Raw genomic sequence first — 10,901 nt, forward strand, 5'->3', positions numbered from 1 at the left:
GGATGCGGGGGATGAAGAGAGGTTCATTAATGAGTACAAACACTTAGATGAAAGGAAAAAGCTGTAATGTTTGATAGCAGAGCGGGGTGACTATAGTTAACAACAACATATTGTATATTTCAAAATAGCTGGGAGAGAAGACGTGAAATGTTCCCAACGCAAAGAAATGACAAATGTTTGAGGTGGCGAATATCCTAAATGCCCTGACTTGATCACTACACATTCCATGCATGTATCAAAATAGCACTTGTACCCTATAAATACATACAAATATGTATCAAAAAATAATGTCTATAATAACAAATTTTAAAAATAGCAACAGAGAAATCATAAAAAGAAAAACTGGCCTAAATTACATATATTTTTTAACCATTTCAGATCAAAAAATAAAATGCCAATGGCAGACGAGAAAAAATATTTAAAACACATAGACTCAATATCCATTTATAGAGACACTGGTCCCTGCAAATCAATAACAAGCATCTTCAGAGAATATTGAGTACAGGATATAGAAAAGCAAGTCATTAAATTAGAAATGCCAATAGCTAACAAGTGTAAGACAAAAACATTCAACCTCACAAGTAATCAAATAAATACAAATTAAATCACTGATGAGACACCATTTTCCCTATTGATCTGAGAAACATTTTTGAAATTGTTTTTGAGACCCAGTGTTAACAAAGGCATTTATTTTTGGTAGAAGTATACATTAATTCAACCTGTAGAAAAATTTGGCAGTATGTGTCAGAACTCTTTGCCTCAGCAAGTCTACTTCTCAAAGTTTAGACTAAGGAAATAGGAATATACTGTAAACAACGATTTAATTGTAAGGATACCTTTTTTTTGTTTGTTTTTTTGTTTTTTTGGTTTTTTTTGTTTGTTTGTTTGTTTGTTTTTGAAACATTATCTCACTCTGTCACCCAGACTGGAGTTCAGTGGTACAATCATAACTCACTGCAGCCTTATCTCCCAGGCTCAACTGATTCTCCTGCCTCAGTCTCCCAAGTAGCTGCAACTACAGGTGCACACCACGATGCCTGGCTAATTTTTGTTTTTTAATAGAGATAAGATCTCCATATGTTTCCCAGGCTGGTCTCAAACTTCTGAGCTCAAGCAATCCTCTTGCCTCAGCCTCCCAGAGGACTGGGATTACCAGAGTGAGCCACCACACCCAGCCAGGATGACATTATTGATACACTAGCAGAACACAAAAACAAAAACATGGAAACAATGTGAACACTGATAGATAAATAGGTAAATTTGTACATTCATACTGTGAAATTCTTGGCAGTCATTTAAAGTCTGAAGCAAGTCTTGAAGAATGTTTATTATTATTAAAAAATAGAGGCCCAGTTGGGCACGGTGGCTCACGCCTATAATCCCAGCACTTTGTGATGCCAAGGCAGGTGGATCACTTGAAGCCAGGAGTTTGAGACCAGCCTGGCCAACATGGTGAAACCCCGTCTCCACTAAAAATACAAAAATTAGCCAGGTGTGGTGGCGGATACCTGTGATCTCAGCTACTCGGGAGGCTGAGGCAGGAGAATCGCTTGAACCTGGGAGGTGGAGGTTCCAGTGAGCAGAAATCAGGCCACTGCACTCCAGCCTAAGTTACAGAGTGAGACTCTGTTGAACGAAAGAAAAAAAGAGAGAAAGAGAAAGGAGGAAAGGAGGAAAGGAGGGGGGAAGGGGAAGAGGGGAGAGGGAAGAGGGGAGACGGAAGAGGGGAGAGGGAAGGACTGGGCGTGGTGACTCACTCCTGTAATCCCAGCACTTTGGGAAGCTGAGCCAGGCAGATTGCTTGAGCCCAGGAGTGTGAGACCCACCTGGGCAACATGGTGAAATGCCATCTCTCAAAAAAAAAAAAAAAAAAAGAAAAAAAAAAAACTTAGCTGGGCGTGGGGTGTGGTAGTGTACACCTGTAATCCCAGCTGCCTGACATGCTGAGCTGGGAGGAGCACCTGAGCCCAGGAGGTTGAGGCTGCAGTGAGCTATGATTGTGCCACTGCACTCTAGCCTGGGGGCAGAATGAGATCCTGCCTCCAAAAAAAAAAAAAAGAAAAGAAAAAAAGAAAGTCACAATACATTGCTAAGTGTTTTGCTGCTGTTGTTTATTTTAAATTAAAATGAATAGTATGACTACAAACTCCACAGTATATGTACAATGATCTGGAAGAATACAACCTTAGATATTAACAGTGGTTATCCCTGGATGCTGGAGTTATGACTATTGTGTTCCAAATTTCCTATTTAAAAAGTTTGCTTCTGTTTTACTACAAGGAACATATTGTTTTGATAACAAGTAAGATTTTTATTTTTACTTAAAAAATAAAGTTGGGTCCTCAGGTGGACTAACTGACTGTTACAGTTACTTAGCTATATTAGAAAGAGATGGACATAGTTCTTATGGCTGTCTGTGTGTGTGTGTGTAAATATATATGCCATATATAATTAGTAGACTTACCTTTCTATTTACGTTTTGCTTGGACTGCTTTAAACTAAACACATATGCCAAAAGCCAATGAAGAGATACACCCCAGACAAACGCAAAATACTGCAAGAGAGCTTAGGCAGGCTTTAATTTAACAATTAAAGGATTGCTAAAATTAAAATTGTTTTGCAAATAACTACAAAGCTGCATGTCGTTTATTAGAGTTGCCTATAAGTACCTGGTTTATCTATGACCACTTAATAGAGTTAATGGACCTTATACAAATGTTTACAGGCTCAAAAAGAGACTTATTGGCAGACTTGGGCTTCCTTCCATGCCCGGTTAACAGGGAATGCTTCCCAGCTCCTCAAACACACAGAAAGAGAAAACTAGAGAGATTTTGCCAATGATTTAAGCAAGGAAAAATCTAGAGCTGCAAAGTGTGTAACATTTACTAGACTAATATGAGAAGAGATTCATAAACAACCCAAGTGTCCAAAATAAACTATCATACAGAGAAATTACAAACATCTATAAGGAACTATAAATTAAGAGCCCAAACTTTGGCCAGGTGCAGTGGCTCACACCCGTAATCCTAACATTTTGGGAGGCTGAAGCAGGTAAATAGCTTGAGCCTAGGAGTTCAAAACCAGCCTGGGCAACAAAGTGAGACCTCCTCTTTACAAAAAATCAAAAAATAAAAATTAGACAGGCATGGCGGCATGCACCTGTGGTCTCAACCACTTGGGAGGCTGAGGCAGGAGGATTGCTTGAGCCCATGAGGTCAAGGTTGAAGTTAGCCAAAATGGTATCATTGCACTCCACTCCAGCCTGGGCAGCAGAGTGAGACTCTGTCAAAAACAAAAACAAACAAACAAAAAAACCCCACACTTTAAAAATAATACAGCATTTCTCTGACCTAACTGACTTCCCAGTTTCCTTTGCCCTTTGCTGCCTAGCTAGATTATCTAATATTATAGTGTCCAGAGCTCAGTCTTAGGCCCCCCAAGCAATCTCATCCAGGCCCCTATCTTTAAGCAACAATTATAATCTTGTAATTCCCAAATGTATATCTGACTGTACCTCTGACTTCCTCACTAAGACTGCTGACATCTCACACTTGACATGATCGATTCCAAACTGTCTTCCTCCCTAAAACTACTCCTTCCATCAGTCTTCATAGTTCAGTGAAGAACATTACCATCCATCTAGCTGTCCAAGCCAAAAGCCTAGCACCCACTTTGGATTTCCCTTTTCTTTTCCCTGACACCAAATCCATCAGCAAGTTCTACCAGTTCTCTCTCCAAGATACAAAAATGCATGCTGAATCAACCCACTTCTTACCATCTCTAGTACTGTCACTCTTATTCAAGCCTTCACAGAATCCATTCTCGATTGAGCAGTCAGAGTGTTTTTCAGAAAATGTAATTCATATCTGCTTAAATCTCTTCAGTGGCTTTCGAATGCACATAGGAAAATAAACAAACAAACAAACAAAAAAAAACCTCTGAACTTTTCACCATGATGCAATAAAGCCGCTGAACACCCTCCTGCTACTCCTTACTCCTTGCAGATAATTCTCTAGCCACAAGAGCCTTTTCTATTTCTGGGATGCCAAGTCCATCCTACCTGAAGGCCACTGCACTTTTTTGTTTCCTTTGCCTGACAGTCCCCTAGTCTATTCCTACCCAAAACCTATTAATTAGTTTTTAAAATATTAAGAAATGAAGAATATGTCTTGAGAGCATGCTGCGTGTAAGTGGCAATCAGAAGACTTGGGTACTAGTCTCACACGGTTTTCAAGATAGGACACCTGCTCTAAACCAATATGATAATGACTTTGGTCAACAACCAAGGTGATTCCTTGGCCCATGGTTTCCCCTTCTCTGGGACAAGTCCCAACAGTTAACTCCTCTCTTGTTAATTTAAAACCCAAATATAGAGATCTGGAAACTGGAGGTCACTGCAGCTGGTCACCTGCTGTGGAAGTCCCCAAACTGTCCAATCTCTTGCCTCCCCAGACTTCCTTGTTCAGTTCCTTCCTTAGGATTTATGGATTGACCAGTATCCTTTAAGTCCTTTAGCTAAAGTTGGTTTCTGTAACTTACAATAGAAAATAACTTTAGAAGAATCCCTTCTTAATTGTCTGGTTAGCTTCCTAGAACTCAGCTTTACAGAACCATTCCCTTAGTGCATCTGTGGAATCTAAACTCAGCATGGATATTGACATATGTAGAACAACTTAATATTCATCTTTCCCACCTCATATTCATGCGTGCATGTGCACACACACACACACACACACACACACACATTCTCTCTCTCTCTCCCCACACTATATTCTTTCCAAGTCCTCTCATCACCCTTTGTACTTTTATCCAGCATCCACCAGGTTGGATTTGTTCTGCCTTGATGTTTTCTCACAGTTCATCTTTCCACTGCATGCTGGGTTCCCAATATTTGTGATAAAATTAGGAACCCTATTTATGTATGTAAAGAGGCCTTCTGCATGCACAATCAATAAATGTGAGCTCTAAAATGAATCATTTCTTTCCTACGAGGCACTCACTTCCCTTGCCTTTCCTGGGTTATCTTCTATTTCATTGTCCCTAGTAGCTATGTTCCAATCACCAGGGCAGGGATTTTACTTTTTGGAGGTCAGAGACCCCTTTGAATGCTACAGACACTTTTTAAAGAAAAAGTACACACAAATACACACACATTTTGCACACAACCAAGGTTTATGGGCTTCTGATTAAAATCACTTTACCAAGGATAAGACTTCTGTGACCATCCGCCACCCCTATATACACACACCACTAATTCCCATCCTTCACTAGCCGTGACTCATCCATGGCTTTGCTGCCAGACACCAGTAAAATAAACCTGGCTCTTCTCTCCTAATACTTGTTATGCTGAGAGATAGAAAAACAAAAACACAAAGCATCCCCAACAATTACAGGCAGTTACACTTAAGAGTCATTAAAAGCGTCCCCCATTAGAACACTTCCCCAGGACAAACACTTTATAATTTGCTAGATTACTAGTTTAATGTACAAGTTACCTTTTAAATGCTTTACTTTACAGGGAGGCATTCTTGGACCCTGGCTGAGATTAGGAAACAGCCAAGTCTTAGCAGCACACTTAGCAAGAATTTCTTAGGTGGGTTATTTTCTGGGAAGATTATCACAGTGAATAATCTCATCTATTTTACTGTCAATTTCAGAGTGTGACATTTTTGGCCTTGTTCTCAGTTCTAGAGATATTGTCAAGTTGAAACCTGCAGCTTCTTATATACTAACTCTATCTTCTAATTAGAAAAGAGGTTTGAAAATGTTGGAGCTTTCTGGGTTGCCTTCCCCAAACTAAATTAGAGTCTACTGAAGAAAAGGAAAGGTGGAGAAGAGGCAGAAGGACTGGGTGGATGCAGTAGACAAAGAACCATACAATCAAAGGCAGGTCAGGGACTAGACAGAATAGTCTTTCTATCTTACCAATGCCAGTGGCTCATGAATGGCCCCAAGCCCCTAGGACTTCTCTTCAGCCCAATCTGACTCCCCATGGAGTCACGGATGCATTTATTTTGTCTGATGAATTGCTTTTCATTAGAGTCAACATGGAATCGAGCAGGATTTCACAATGTAATAGACTGAATGTCTGTGTCCTCCAAAATTTCAAATGTGGAAAACTAGAATCCTTTTCTTGCCTCCACTTCCTTGTTAGCAGGGACCCTAAGCTCTACTCCCATTGCCCTCAGCCACCCACCCTCGACCTTGATCGGGACCTCCAGGCTGCACCTGGCTGGCAGCAGGGCAGTGCGGCTCAGGTGGGTCTGGGGCGGGGCCCTGTTCAGCCTGAGATTCAGATCTCGAAGACACACGGGCCCCTCAACTTTGCCAAATGCTCCAGATGGCAGGTCCTTGGCCCACAGCCCTACAGGCCCATCTCAGGCTGGCAAGCATTGCCCCTGCTGCTTCTTCCTTAGGGCTTACCACCAAGCTTCTTTTTCCACACAGCCATCCAGACTGAGGAAATGTAGTCACCACAGGACCCAGAAATTTTGGGGCCAAGTGAGCCACGGCCACTGCCGCATCGGCAAGCACTGAAAGCACCCAGGAGGCCGTGGCAATGCCGGCGGCATGCATCACCATAGGATCGACTTCAGCAAATGTCACCCAGGTTACTTTAGGAAAGTTGGTATGAGGCATTACCACCTAAAGAGGATCCTGAGCTTCTGCCCAGCTATCAATCTTGACAAATTGTGGGCTTTGGTCAGGAAGCAGACACAGGTGAATGCTGCTAAAAGCAAGCCTGGAACAGCTCCCATCACTGATGTGGTGCCATCGGGCTACTACAGAGTTCTGGGAAGGGAAAAGTTCCCAAACCAGCCTGTCATTGTGAAGGCCAAATTCTTCAGCAGAAGAGCTCTGGAGAAGATTCCGTAGGGGGAGCTCTGTCCTGGTGGCTTGAAGCCACATAGAAGGAGGTTCATTAAATGTTAACAACTGCTTTAAAGAGAAAAGGAAAGGGAAAGGGAAGGAAAGGAAAGAAAACTAACCCCCAAGGTAGTGGTATTAGAAGGTGGAGACTTTGGGAAGTGACTAGGTCATAAGGGTGGAGTCTTCCTGAAGGGGATTAGCGCCCTTACAAAAGAGACTGGCGAGTTTTCTTGCTCGTTCCATCATGTGAAGACAAAACCAGAAGATGGCTATCTATGAACCAGCAAGTGTCCCTCACCAGACATCAAACCTGCTGGCACCTTGATCTTGGACTTCCTGGCCTCCAGAACTGTGAGAAATGCATTTCTGTTATTTATAAACTACACAGTCTATGCTATTTTAGTACAGCAGCTCAAATAGAGGAAGACACTCAACCTTGGCACTACTGGCATTCAGGGCCAGAAAATTCTTTGCTGAGGGACCTTTCTGTGGGAAAATGGAGATGCCTAGCAGCGTACCTGACCTGTACTCACTAGACTCCAGTAACACCCCCATTATAATCACCAAGAACATCTCCAGACATTGCCAAATGTCCCCGGGGGGGGGGGGGGGACAAAATTGTCCCTTTCTGAGAATCACACAAGAGAGGAAAGGTTTGGAGTCAGACAGACCTAGGTTCCAACTTTAGTTCCATTCCTCACAAACCCATAACCTTGGTGGGTGGGGAGCGAGGGAAGTATTTATGTCCTCTGCGACTGTTTCTTATTAGCAAACACTACTTATATCAAACAAATTGTTTTGAGGTTTGAATGAGATGATGTGTTAAAAGCATATAGGCTTACAATAGGTGCTCAATAAACAGTTGTTCCCTCCCCATACCTACTTCACTTATTTAACAAATATTTATTGAGCACTTATGCTGTATGCTAAGGATACAAACACAAACTAGTAAGTCTGAGAGAAAGAGACAAATGCACAAATAACCATAACATATCAAATCCATTAACAGAGATTATTTACCAAATGTTACAACTCTGGACCTATCTTTCTTTTCTCCCCCCTTAACGGCTAACCTTCTGTCTCCAAAATCTCATCTGGCATTCCTCTTGAAAGAGGAAGTGTCCTATGAGTTGGGTCCTGAAAAATGAGTGGCAGGTCATCCGAAGGCCAGGAGAGAAGTTTGCACACTAGGCAGAAAAAACAGCATAGGCAGGCCAGGTGCAGTGGCTCATGCCTATAATCCCAACATTTTGGAAGACCAAGGCAGGCGGATCACTTGAGGTCAGGAGTTCAAGAACAGCCTGGCCAACAGTGCGAAACCCCCATCTCTACTAAAAATACAAAAAAATTAGCTGGGCATAGTGGTGCATGCCTGTAATCTCAGCTACTTAGGAGGCTGAGGCATGAGAATCAACTTGAGCCTGGGAGACAGAGGTTGCAGTGAGCCGAGTTTATGCCACTGCACTCCAGCCTGGGTGACAGAGTAAGACTACTCTGTCTCAAAACACACACACACACACACACACACACCCCAGCACGAGCAAAGGCTTAATAGTGTGGTAACTTCAGGAAACTGCATTATCCAGTAGGCTAGAGTGAGGCTGAGTAGGGGAAATTGGTGCAAGATGGAGGATGCTAAGGAATTTGGATTTCTTTCTGCAAGTCACGTAGTTCCCCAGGATGCTTTTTTTCAGAATGGTGGCACAATCAGATCTGCTTTGGAAAGCATACTCTGGCAGCACCGGGGAGGATAAATGAGAGGTGGAATGAAGGGCAAGAGAGACGAAAAGCAAGAAGACCAGTCAGGAGCTATCGATTCCAGATGAGAGATAATGAGGGCCTGAACTGTAGTACTGGCAATGACAATGGCAAGATGCCAGCAGGCTCCAGGGACATTAAAGGGTAGAACTGACAGAATTTAGTGACTGATTAGATGTGGAGCGGGTAACAAGTGAAGGAGAAGGAATAGGAGGTGATTATAAGATTCTAGCTTAGAAAATTAGGTGGATACTGATGGCATTTAGAAATGATAGGCACTGAGAAACTGTTCTCTTCTTTTTCACAGCCCCCGCCATTCACACTGTGCAAAGGAGCTCACTATCCCCAGCTCCCACTTGACAGATTCCTATAAAACTCAATTTAACAAACCTAGGAGAGTAGTAGCAAACCCAGCAGCTCGATGATACTGGTTATTCCTGTCCGTCTTTGCTTGGATCTGGAAAAGTCCCAGGAAAATATTATTAATGAATAAGAAATAATCCCTATCCTGGGGCTGGGCACAGTGACTCACGCCTGTAATCCCAGCACTTTGGGAGGTCGAGGTGGGCAGATCACAAGGTCAAGAGATCGAGACCATCCTGCCTAACACAGTGAAACCCCATCTCTACTAAAAATACAAAAACTTAGCCTGGCGTGGTGGCGGGCGCCTGTAGTCCCAGCTACTCAGGAGGCTGAGGCAGGAGAATGGCATAAACCCAGGAGACAGAGCTTGCAGTGATCGAGATCGCACCACTGCACTTCAGCCTGGGAGACAGAGCAAGACTCCGTCTTAAAAAAGAAAGAATCCCTATCCCTAGGGAGCCTACAGTCTAGACAGCACAGTCATACACATGGGAAATTACAGTACAATGTGATCTGCACTATACAATAGCGGTACTGTATCACAGAATGCTTCACAAAGGTCATCCTTAACTGAACTTAGCTGGTAAGGAAAGACAAGAGGAGAAGGATATATTAGCCAAAGGAACAGCAGGCGCAAAGGCATGAAGAGGGGATATAATTTGGTATGATTGGAGGGTGGGGCGAGGTACAAGATGAAGCTGGAGATGTAGGCAAGAGTTAGATCATAAAAGGTCTTATGAGCTAAGATAAGGATTATCAAAGGTATGATTAATCACTGACTGATTTTAAGCAGGGAAGTTTCAAAGAAAGCTCCCAGTAGTTACCAATGTTAAAGAAAAACAGGTAGGCTAGGCGCGGTGGCTCAGGCCTGTAATCCCAGCACTTTGAGAGGCTGAGGCGGGCGGATCATGAGGTCAGGAGATTGACATCATCCTGGCTAACATGGTGAAACCCCATCTCTACCAAAAATACAAAAAATTAGCTGGGCGTGGTGGCGGGCGCCTGTAGTCCCAGCTACTCAGGAGGCTGAGGCAGGAGAATGGCCTGAATCCGGCAGGCGGAGCTTGCAGTGAGCCGAGATCGCACCACTACACTCCAGCCTGGGCGACAGAGCGAGACTCTGTCTCAAAAAAGAAAGAAAGAAAGAAAAAAAAAAACAGGTAAGATAACAAACATCTCAGTACCTAGTATATATCAGGTTCTGCACTAGTTTTGTCCAATTAATGTATTAGTAAACTACTTTAGGTGTATTTTACTCTAGCCTATAACTGAGTTATAATCCTCTTTCCACAAGTCTCCTCCATCAGGCACTGAGTTCCTTAAAGGCAGGACTCTAGTCTTAACCATCCTTATACCGCCAGGCTAGCTGAGTGCCTGGCACAAAGTAGGCTCCTAAGTATTTACTAGATGAATGAATCATCGATTGGACAACGTTTTTCCTGAACTCCCTGCTTTCTAGAATCCAGTGAGTCATCTTCTGTTCACCATAGCTAAATGATAAGGGTAGTACAGAGAACTGAGTAGTATATTTAGCTCCAGAAGATCTAGGGTCTAGTCCTGCCTCACTTACTAACTCTGACCTTGGGCAAAGGGCATATACTCTGAGCTTTAGGGGTCTCATCTGTGAAAATGGAATTTAAAAAAATTCCCATGTCACAAAATGTGTGAAAGTATTTTGTATCATTACTAAAATATAAGTTGTTTACATATATGTTTCATCTTCCTTACATATTAACATGTGCTCAGAAGTCAGGGGAAAAAAATAGGTTGGGCTTAAAGTTATTGCATTATAAGCCAGTAAAAATGCTAATGTTAATTGTATTTTTCAACTAGCATTCATGTCGTTCTGCTGGATAATGTGAATTAGATTCTGGTTGCTCCTTGCTCACTCCAGTCAGTAATACTTGCCT

The sequence above is a fragment of the Piliocolobus tephrosceles genome, chromosome 1 (genome assembly GCF_002776525.5).
Source record: "Piliocolobus tephrosceles isolate RC106 chromosome 1, ASM277652v3, whole genome shotgun sequence".
Lineage (NCBI taxonomy): Eukaryota > Metazoa > Chordata > Mammalia > Primates > Cercopithecidae > Piliocolobus > Piliocolobus tephrosceles.